General features: G+C 40.9%; 1 pseudogene; it reads right to left on the reverse strand.

Moving 5' to 3' along the window:
• Positions 1-648: 648 nt before the first annotated feature.
• LOC148724784 (uncharacterized) lies at positions 649-5,963 on the reverse strand (annotated as a pseudogene).
• Positions 5,964-11,881: the final 5,918 nt, after the last annotated feature.

The raw sequence follows: 11,881 nt of genomic DNA on the forward strand, positions 1-11,881 counted from the left end.
ATTATCCCGAATTTTCAGAGAATTTTAAAAATACCCCCCAAAAAGTCGTAAAGTTTTGTCTGCTTCTTCCCGGTTAAATGAAGAACTTTACTTACGAATCAATTGGCTGGAGGTAAATCCAGGATCTTTTGAATATGAAGGAGCAAACTTTGATTCAGAAACATAGAAGTTTTTGTTTTCTCCAGAGCCACAAGAAACTCAGAATTATTTCAAGCAAACAAATTTCAAGTACTAACTGACTCGCGAGGCTGTCGTTGACAGAGGTTTGACATAGCAAAGCTTCCCCATCATATTGAACCAACCGACAAATGGAAAGTCCAGACAAAATACCAAGTTTATCGTTTCACAAGATGTGCAAACAAAAAGCTGTGACCAGTCAAGAAGCCACCAACGAAACTACAGCACACTTGATTTGTTGAATAAAGACCTTAGTCGAAGTGAACACCAAAATACTTAGAACAATTTTTTTATGATAGAGATCTATTAAACCTCTCATTTAGAAAATAAGTACAAGTCGTGATACTCTAGGCACGCGGACGTTTTTCTTTATCTAAAGGCTTGGTTAATAATCTTTTAGCTACTTTTGCGAGGACATCACAAATCAATCACCCTTCATCTATGCCTTCATTATCTCCTTACTTCAAAAACTTAACATTAGACCTACAGCTACGTAAAATGTTTATTGTTTTGTCTCTCGTCTCCGCCTGGACTAATTTGCCCAGTCCTGAGGTTCTTGTGACTAACAAAGCAGGCAGCGGCGTTTAAGAGGTTGTTTAGTTCACCTTACATTCATTACTTGTGTTCTCGTGCCCGGAAGGCATGGCCAGGCGTATCACTTCTGGTTCATTATCATTTGTACTGTGGTCTTGTGATTCCTCCTGCCTACCATACTTCTCAATCATTTCCACATTTTCAACATGACATGCTGCTGTAAAGTGAAAAGGTGCTCCAGTCTTGCACGCAACCGATACCTTCCCGTGACCAACGATAACAGTCTCTTCTGAAATGTCAACCCTTCTCTCCAACAGATACTCGCCTTCTTTTAATAAAACGACTTGGTTCTTTTCCTCGAGCTGCTTAACATTTTCAAAAACACGCCACAGCTGATCTGACGATTCCACAACGTGGACCTGAAGCTCTCCACAATACTCAGTGACTTCAGAGACATCCCGACCGAGGCTCAGGTGTTTAAACACTGCAGCAGCAGCCATTGCTTCTGGCTTTCTGCCCAACTCTGCCAAGATTATTGCCTTGGTGTGATAACCAAGCAGCCAGCAAGGGTCAGTTTTGATGGCAACTTCAGCATCGTTCAATTCAAGCTGCCGCGACGACTCCCTCTTGGATGGAATATCATTCTTTTTTGGGGCAGATTTTAAGAAGGCTAAGGCTTTGCTTGTGAGAATCTTTGGATTATTTGGACAAGCAGCCAGAGCCTTTTTATACAGCGCCATTACTTCATCCACTCGGCCACAATCGAGGCAAACTTTTGCTTCTTTTCTAATTGTTTGAATAAACTCCACTGTTGGCGACAGTATTATGTTCCCCACGTAAAAGGTTTTATCATACTTCAGAGGAACTCCATAAGTGCAGTTAATTTGAACGTCACCAAGACCGACCATCACGGCATCTTCTAGAATTTTTAAGGGCTCGTGTAACTGGTACCTCCCTTCTTTCACTAAAATAACTAGATTCTGCGAAGTTCTTGTTTCAGTCACAATTTGAAAATCCTGGGATGTATGCACCACTTGAAGATCAAAGCACCCAAATCGATGCATAACTGCTGAAATGTTAGTACAACTCAATGGAAATAGATGATAGGCAACAGCAGCTGCTGCAAGTGAAGCGCCTCGTCTGCTAAGATGAGCAAGGCAGACAGCTCTCCAATAATACCCCTTCATCCAAGAGGGATCTTCAGTTATTGCCTTTTCTGAATCAGCTAAGGCCAAAAGAAGCCATACCAGTTTTTTTTTTCCAGTAGGGTCTGCTGGTCCGACAGATTAAGGTAAGTGGCTGCTCTGTTGGTTAACACCTTGGCATCGTTTGGCAACACACTTAACGCTTCTGTATATGCTCCTACCGCGCTGTAATAATTTTGCTTCTTGAAAAAACTATTTCCTCTGTCTTTTAGCGCTCGGGCACGGTACTTATTGGAATCAGCAGGATGGTAAGGCTTGGCAGAATTGTATTGTGTCTGTTATTTTCCTATTCTTGCATTGCTCAGACAGCCTCAGGCATTCTTCTGCCTTTGCCGCATTCCTCAACAACTTATGCGCTTCCCATAAATTAAGATAAATGATGGTCAGTATTGGATAAATCGGACCATAGAAATTTGTTCGAATCTCCAATACAATTTGTCCGATTGTCAGGTATTCTATTAATTTCTCATGTTCTGCGCCAGTTCCACGTACAGGTTCAACTGCATCCAATCCTTTATTAATGCAAATTAGCAGAGCCTCTAGAACTCCGGCCAAGTACACACCATCACCCATATCTTCCCTAATGACTGAAGATGTTTCAACACAGCTGTTTATTACGCACTTGTGTACTTGTGGCCACCTCCCTTTGAGGATATATAGAAGCATATTCTCTGACATCTGGTGATCAAATTCACTGAGTATCTCGAGAGCGCTGGTCCTCGCCCTAATGTAATCAACAGACTCTGCTGGCATTGTCTTGCAAAGTTGTACGATTTCTTCGGCAAAAGGCTTGGCGTCATCTACTTTTCCCTCTTTATTCAGTAGGGATGCCAGATGCTGAAGAACACGAACCAGTAATTGCGGATTCAGAGGTTTTATTGCCCGTGCCAGTTTCAAAGCTCTCTTTTGACGATTCAGAGCTAATTCGAAATTACATGGCGAAACGTAGTTTTCTGCCCTTCCTATCAGCATTTGTAACTCTACAGCAAGTTGAGGACTAACTTTCAAATTCATTCTTTCAATCTCCAGCAGCGCTTTGTAGTTCTTTTCCCACTGTTTTTCCAAAGCGTAATACGAAGCATCGTGTTCAAGAACTCGACATTTAATATCGTGATCAATGTTTACCTTAGAATTTTCCCGCTCTCTCAACTTCTTTACGGTTTCTTGAGAGAGTTCTTTCGCTGCTTTGCGGCTCTCGAGGTCAGGAGAGTTTTTTTTTTTACTGATACTTGCATTCAGCATCACTATAAGAATATCAGGATCGTCACAAGGCCGAATCTTAAGAGTTCGTAACCGAAATTCTGCGAACTCAGCGTGTAGTATACGAAATGAAACGTTATTTCCAATCAAGCAGTCAACAAATAAAAGCAATCCCTTCAAGGTTTCATCGCTGTAAATTTCATGAACGAAGTTTTCCCTTTCTAAATGATCTTTTAACTTCCGAAAATTTAACAAAAGAGCTATGAAGATATTTTGGTCTTCCTTTTTGTTTTTAACCCAATTTGAGACGTAATTTAATTCAAAGGTCAAACAGCCTTCACTCTTCTTCAGAAATGCAAAACGTAGTATGCGCATTGCTGCAACTAATGTTTCTTTTCTTAATTGTTCAGTAAGATTATATCGAACCACTTCCTGAATAAGTTTGTGCACACTGAACACTCTGCTCTGCCGATCCATCGAGAAAAGAGAATAACTGGTCAATACTTTGAAAAGGGAAGCAACGTCAATCTCAGAAAGTGCAGCATCTCTTAACTCCGCTTGATCTAGTGCAGGAGACCAAGGATTGATGACCTCTAGAGGGATATTTTCAGACTCTAGAAAGGATGCAATACGCATCATAGTGGCAGCAGCAGGCGATTTGTCAACGACAAATTCAAAATTCAACTCCCAGGTGGTGTTCACTGATAAACGATGCTGAGCCTCTAAACTGAGGGCCGCAACTGGCTGCTGCGCTAAGAGACGGAGCTTTACATCTCGGTACTTGTCGAGGTAAGCTTTAAAGGCACAAGGAATGGGAAGTGCAGATATGTAGGCTGCTGCTTGCTCGAGGGCCAACGCTAAACCTCCCAGCTCCTTAACCAGGTCAATTGCTTCTTTGTAAAAGGATTCCCCTTCAAGGCCCACTCTTTGCATTAGAAACATCGCATTTTTTTGCATTAGAAACATTTGCATTTTTTGCCAGGACCATTTGCATATTTTCTTCACACCACTTGGAAACTTTGTGCCCGTCAACTCATCTGCATTATCTACTACAAGAAGCCATGGACAATTTTTATTTTATAAGAGGGCCAGAAATCTGTTCAGGGAGTCATCAATAGTCTCACTCGTAGACATTGGAATATCAAGTAGAGCCAAGTTTTCGGCAACTGATTTACGGACATTTTCATTACTTTCCCCATTAATCCAAAACACTCCACCTGTGAGGTGTTTCTTACATCTCCAGGCAAATTCTACAGCCAGTGAAGTCTTTCCACATCCTCCAAGGTCGCAAATGGTTTTTATGCAGCAAGATGTGCCTGAAAAATGTGCAGACTCCTTATCCAGTATCAAATTCTGTTCTAACCAAGCCAAGGCTGGCTCTCGCCCAGTGAATTCGTGTAATCTACAGGGTGCAGTACATAAAGTAGAAATATCTTCTTCACTTTGTCCAATTGAGAAATTCGCTTTCAAGCTTTCAATTTCACTTTTTACTTCTTTCACTTCAGATTTCATGCTTTTGAGACCAATCTCTAAGTTGGACACTTTACATGTTGTTTTGTTGAGTTCCAGTGCAATGTTATGCATACAGCTTGCTGCCTCGTCCAGATCCTCGCTGATAACATCTAGGGAACCCTGCAAATCATCTCGCTCCTTAACTAAGTTGTTGAAATCTTCAGCAGTTGCTATAATCCCAGAAATTTTCTTCCCTAAGTCTTTTTCTCCTTCCACGGTGTCACTGCATTGTTGTCTGAGTTTGGCAATCTCCTCTCGGTGTATTTCAGTTTGTTCTTTCAGTTCAAATATTTCTTTGCACGCAAACTCTTCACTTCTCTTTATCATTGCGTCAAGCTGCCTAACATTCTTCTGAGCCTCAAGTAAATCATTCTGGCCTTTGCTTAGGTCGCTTCTTACAGCATGTTCGTCTGTATCCAGCCCCACAAGTTGCTCCTTTAGCTGAGCAGTCTCTTCTCTGTTTTCTTTACCTTGTTTCTGTAAGTCCTCTTTGCACTTAACTAGATCGGCAACAAGCACCTGGCGCAGCAATTGAAGAGCCTGTACTTCGGATCCCCTCGCCGTCACCAGCCCATCACGAAAATGGTCTTGTAGATCTTTCGCAGACTTCTGCGCCTCTTTATCAGCGTTGAAAACTGGGTCGTTGAGCAGATTGTTAAGGTGTCCAAAAATGGTTTTGAGTTCTGCATCTTCAAGTTCCTGTTTTGGTGAATGGGCCCAGTGATTCCTTCGGTCGTCTCGCACTGATACTACAACCGCTCGGTTGATCGGGGAAGACATAAAAGGACACCATTCTAACATGTTTAGAAGCCCACCAAAATCCGTCGTGCTGGCATCAGTGATGTCTCCTTTACGTCTTCCTAAAGGTGACATAAACACTTTTGCTATTTCCCAGGCCCCAGCTGGAGATCCCCATTGTTGTTTATCGCTATTTTCCCAGCAAATTTTTAGTCGTGGAGACTTGTGGAGGCGCTCCAGCTCGATCTTCCATTTGGTACAAGTGGCACACTTAGACGAGTGACATGCACAGGTACACGGGGGAAGTAAGTGCAGAGGAGGACTGGAAATAAGTGATTAGTACCAAGTTTCCATTTTCGTTTGGATGAGATGGGTAATACCATTTTTAGTTATATTCAGGGCACATCCAACCATAATCCAGTTTTTGTGCTCTTTCTTGTCAAGTTCTGTCGCCCAGCTGGGAGTCGCCATCCTGTCTTCTCTTGGGTTGTAACAGAAATGCGAAAAAATCCGGAAAGGTTTAAAATAATAAACGAACAGAAACTATATTTGGCTTTTGAAAAGACTGTGGGACAGCGGGATGTCGAGGTCGTGGAATAAACCACGGCCTGGTGAATACTCAATCGCACACTGGGGCTCTCTGCTCTGAAATAGAAATGAGAAGTGCAGGGTTTGTTGTTTTGAATCGTATGTTGATCTCAGGTATATCAGGGAGTTCCAGTTCCCGGGGAGTGGTGACGACATTTTAATGAGAGTTTCGAGATCGTGGTTATTTTTGAAGATGCGTAGCCTCCTCCACGCACTAATTTTCTAGAAGCGTGCCAAAAGGTGGCGCAAACAAGAGAAATAAAATATAGTGAGGTATATGGTGGCCTTTCCCGCCAAGTTTTGCACGCTTGTTATTTATTAAACTCGTTATCCTGACAGACTCTGGCTTAGGCCTCGAGGTAAGTGAGGTACGGGACCTTCAGGTTCTCAAAAGCTTTGACCACGGAAGGGCCTTAGATACCAGTGGATTAAGATAATACTAGAACCTAGGATAAGAGAAAGGCAGGAGCTCATGATACCTTGGGATTCTAATTACTAGTCAATTCAAGATAATGAGGTACAAGTAGAAACGATAACAGACCAATATTGAATTTTGCCATAAACACCTGCAACAGGTCTTATAACAAATTTAGTCACGCAATCACGTGCAGATCGAATGCACAATTATTTGGGCCATGCGCAGCACTGATCAAAATTATTTTTTTCAAATCCATAGCAATTACAACCCCAGAAATTATTGAAGCATTGCTTGAATAGTCCAAAAGCATTAGTGCTTTCCGCGAACGGAGAATAATTTGTCACAGGTGACAAATCTTCACCAAATGATGGTTTCATTTTCACTGATTCGTTAATAATGAATTAGCATACGGGTAGATAACATGAGCACTTCCCTTAAAAAACTGCAGATCGCTTTCGAAAGAGCCTGTAAACGGCTAAGCCAGGAATGTTTGTGTCTTCCTGTGACTAGAATGGAGTATTTAATTAATTTGATCCAATTGATTTAACAAAAATTAATGCCTAAACTTTGGCTGAGATTTAATCCACGTTTGAGTGAAACTGTCCTATCATGAATTACACTCAGCAAAAACACATTGGCAAGGGAGGTTAAAGAGAGGCTTTATCAAAAATTTTCTCCAACGCACGCCCATATGAACTCTCTTTCAGTCTAAGACTGACCTAGAGATTAAATCAAAGTGCGTATAAGTTGGGTACTCAGAGACGCGTGAAGCTGAGTTTAGTTAATATCAAGTAACTGCAGTCCAGACATGCAAGGATTTAGGGCCAGGTAAAACACAGGTTCAGACAATCGAAAGAAAGTAAGATTTCTTGAGAGCGGGTTGTTTGAGGAAATAAATGTCACAGTATTTAAAAAAATCAACGTTTAGTTAAGGCGGTCGGCTTCATAAGTAATTTTTGGTGGAATTTAGATTGTTCGGCAAAACATCGGCTAAAAGTTGTTTAAGTAACCGGTTTTAAACGTTTTCTATGAACTAGAACATACCCTTTTACATTCCTGGCGGATTATCAGATGAAAAGCTTTTTCATCGTAGTCCCACCACCACTGATTTTCAAACCTACACAGTCTTCAACTGAAGATGGTATGGTGCAAATAAACTCGCTTTCATCAGCAAATTCATCGCTAGTATCCAGACTCTCCGTCTCTTTATGTGACTCATTTCCAGTTTCCTTCCTCATTCAGTTATAGGCTCCTTTCCAAAATGACCCCGAAGTTAATAATTTATTCTGATGCAAAATGATCCTCATGAAAAGACATCATATGGCTTCAATATGACAGTGAAAATTTCATGTGGATGCAAGGATCACTATCACAGGAATTATACTTTGAAATTCAAGCGTTAAATCGATCAGTTTGTGGAAGTTTGTATGACAAGGGTATTTTCTTGGTTTTTTTGTTGTTGAGGGTTTATCCAAGAGGTTTAATTTGCACATGAACAGATTCTCGAGGTCCGAGCTGTTTTCCTTCTCGGAAAAAGGATGATAAGAAAACTTTTGTGTCACGTCCAAGTTTTTTGTAAGTCTTTCGTAGACTTCAGCGCATTTTTATCAGCCTTAAAAAGTGGGTCGGTCATCTAGCAGACTGTTAAGGTGTCCAAAAATGGTGTTGACTTCTGCATTTTCAAGTTCCTGTTTTGAGCCAATGACAATTTCGGCGAAGTCCCACCTTGGTCCGATGTGTATTCACAGTGCGATCCTAATTTCAATTTCACGATTTCCTTCTCAACTTTGGATCATTAAGTAACATCTAAAAACTTTAAGGTTAGTATAGAATCAAGGCAGAGTTTTATAACTTTTTGTAACACGAAGACTTGATCTGCGATCACGTACTCACAAGTCACGAGTTCTTATGTAGAATAAATAGGAATTTATCCTCGCGACTCCCTCTAGCTATAGTTATCGCTTTCATATTCAATCGAGAGCGAAAATGAAAGCGCTTACCTTAGCACTTACTGCACTTTAGTGTACAGTTTCCTCGGTTATAAACCTTTTCAGCTCGGTCTGAAATGGGTAAATATTAAGCACGACCTTATGGGACTACGATGGCTCCGTCCAATATCCAAGAGTCTTGAATTACTTCAATAAATCCGTCAGCCTCTCACCAGGCCTTCATGATTAGCACTGTAGGACACGCGTTCCTCCGTCGGGGAGAGGTTTTCCGGGAGCGTGGCAGTACTAAGAAGTATTCGTGTCAGAATTCTTGCAAACCACCCGTAGATTTGCGGCGCTTTAGGGTTCGTACTTTGAAGGCCTGCTAACAAAAGGATGCATGCTCTCTTCCCTGCCGTATAATGTACGTATCTTTTTGTTAATCGTTACTCGCATGAATTGGTGTATTAAATCAGCACGATTAGATAGTCAGAAAAATACTTCCGTCTCGTCTAGTTTTTGTTTTTGTCCTTTTCATTTTCAAAGTCACATCTGGACAAAATGTGTCAAAAGAGATCCGCTGTAAAGCATGTTAGAGTAGCACCTTGTATTATAAAGTGCGCTCTAAACTTTTCAAAGACGATGGTTTTGTTTTCGTACTCAGTCGAGCCAGATGATGGAAAGGTGGCTCTTGACCGTTCACATTTTCATGGTCAAAACCAAAAACAGAAGAGTATTTTCCTTCCAGGAAAGCACCTCTTGAGGAAAAAAGAAAAACATATATAGAGGCCGCGGAAACAGAAACAGCTTCGGATTGAGATGGGAGGGAGGAAGAGCAGGGGCGTAGCCAGGATTTTTCAAAGGGGGGGTCACAGAGGCTACTCACCAGATTGTCATGTAGACCTCCACGCCGTGCATGTTTTACTTATTGTTACAGTTTTGGGATGAGCAGTGAGAGTATATTGGGCAGGCCAAGATATTGTCATGGCGTTTTCACCACCTGAATATTGTAGGTTGTTTGCCCAAGAGAAGGCCTACCAAGGGGGGGTCACGGGCACCCCAGGACCCCCCCTGGCTACGCCCTTGGAAGGGGTAAAAGAAGAGGTAATTTGTGGAGGTATTCGAGTAAATATGCAAGTTGAGTGTTCCTTTAGGATGTTCATGACTGGATTGAGATTTTTTTTTTTTAATTTGTTCACATCAGATGGTCATTACTAGGCTGGCTTGCAAATAGCGAAGAGCTAATCGCGGCAAGCCAGATAGTTGACAAATAATTTTACACAAATTTATACAACAGCATTCACATAAACAGCATTCACATAAAATACAACAGCATTCACATAAAATACAACAGTATTCACATAAAATTACAACAAGTAGATATTAATTTTCGTGCATACAAACATCTAGGTATTAGGATAAAATGCAAAGAGGAAAACTACAGACTAAACATAATTACAGTTAATAATTAATCTTTCATCTTATTAATTAGAGTATCTATGTCGACATAGAAGTTTTCAGTTTCTAGAATTTCGGTTAATTTTGTTCTAATGGATTTTTTTAAAGAGTTCTTGAATTAGTTTTTGAGACTAGTTGGTATCCCATTCCAGATTTTAACGCCATCACGTGAAAAGGCCTTACTTTGATTTGAACATTAAGCGCAGATTTTTTAGAATAAAAATGCTAAGACGTTGATGAACGTGTGCCGTAAGAGTGAACGCTGGTAATTTTAGAACACAAATTCGAAATATTAATCGGTGCAGAACTAGTACTGATGTCCAACATTTAATTAGCAATTTTTTCATAATATTGGAATTCTAGCGGTAGAAGTTTTGCTTTCAAGAAAAGGGTTATTGCATTGGCTCCATCACTGGGGCAAAGTGAATAAGACGGAGTACGTGTTTTTGAAGGACAAGAATGTTATTTAACAAGGTCTTAGATGCAGTTCCCCAAAACCGCCTCCTGGTTAGCTCAATGGATAGAGCGCTGTACTGATGTGCGGGAGGTCGAGGGTTCGAGCCCCGGCCGGACCAACACTCAAAGTCTTGAGAAGAATATGCTGCCTTTCTATAACATCAAGAAATGGTCTATTCTAGTCTTCTCGGATAGGGACGGATAAATGGAGGTCCCGTCTCCTGCAGGGTTAGGGGTAGGAGACGTTAATTCCCACGCACGAGATTACTGTGTGATGGATGTCCTCCCCTGGGGTGGGATGGGTAGGTTGTTGTCTTGCGTTTCATACATGAGCCTCTGGCTTGGGCAATATGGGTAACCATGCCCCACGTTAAGACATTAAACTTTGATTACTACTATATAGATGGTGCAATGAGGGACTAATAAATATCAAGAAAAGTTTGATTAGGAACAATATGTCTTAACTTCGGAAATAGACCGACAGTTTTACTTATTTTTGTTGTAAGGGTATAGATATGGTTTTTCCAACTTAGATTTTCATCAATCCATAACCCAAGATAGTTAATGCAAATCTTATGTTCAAGGGTAACTTTCTTGTTTTCTTCATTGTCAAAAATATTAACTTGTGGCAGGTAATTGAAAGTCTTTTTCGGTATGGGCGGAAAATAACAAAGTTTGATTTCTTTCTGTTCAGAGTGTAAGTTTATTTGCCGTTAGTCAATTGAATAGGTTGTTCAATTCAATATTTACAATGAATTCCAATATCTTGAGATTTTCGTGAGAGTAAAGGACATTAGTATCATCTGCAAAAAGAAAAAATTTAAGTTTCCTGGAGCAATATTGAATGTCATTGACATTGAACAAAAAAGGGAGCGGCCCTAAAACTAACCCTTGGGGTACACCACATCCAACTACTTCTTTATCCGAAATATGAGTTAATCTTAGTTGTTTGAGCACGATTTGCTAAACATGAGGAAAGCCAGTGATTGACAATTCCTCGAAAGCCGTAATAATTAAGTTTATCAAGTAATATTTTTTATGGTCCAGCGTGCCAAAAGCTTTCTTAAGGTCGATGAATACCCCACAACAAAAAAGTCTCTTATCCATATTGGTAGGGATGGATTCCACCATGTCAAGTATAGCATGTTCAGTTGAATGTGCCTGGCGAAAGCCGTATTGGGATGAAGATAACAGTTGGTGTTTTTGTATGAAAACTTTCTGTCTGTTGTACATAATTTTTGAGCTAACCGCCTCTCGGATAGCTCAATTGGTTAGAGCGCTGGACTGTTGTGCGTGAGGTCGAGGTCGATGGTTCGAGCCCCGGCCGGACCAACACTCCAGGTCTTAAAATAACTGAGGAGAATGCGCTACCTTTCTATAATATCAAGAAATGGATAGACATTCTAGTCTTCTCGGATAAGGACGAATAAACCGTAGGCCCCGTCTCCTGCATCTGTTAATTGGTTAATTTGGTTAGGCAGGGGACGTTAAAGAACCCACTCACGAGATTACTGTGATGTGGTCTGGCCTGTTTACTGGGAATTGGGGGGAGGGGGCATCTTCAAATAAGTTTCCTTCGATTGTTTGTAAACTGCTGATGCAGTCCGGCCAAAGTTCCCCGAAAAGTGTTGTGATGCACATTTGATCATATCCACATGTTAATTTGC

This window comes from Stylophora pistillata, chromosome 8, assembly GCF_964205215.1.
Source record: "Stylophora pistillata chromosome 8, jaStyPist1.2, whole genome shotgun sequence".
Taxonomy (NCBI): Eukaryota; Metazoa; Cnidaria; class Anthozoa; order Scleractinia; family Pocilloporidae; genus Stylophora; species Stylophora pistillata.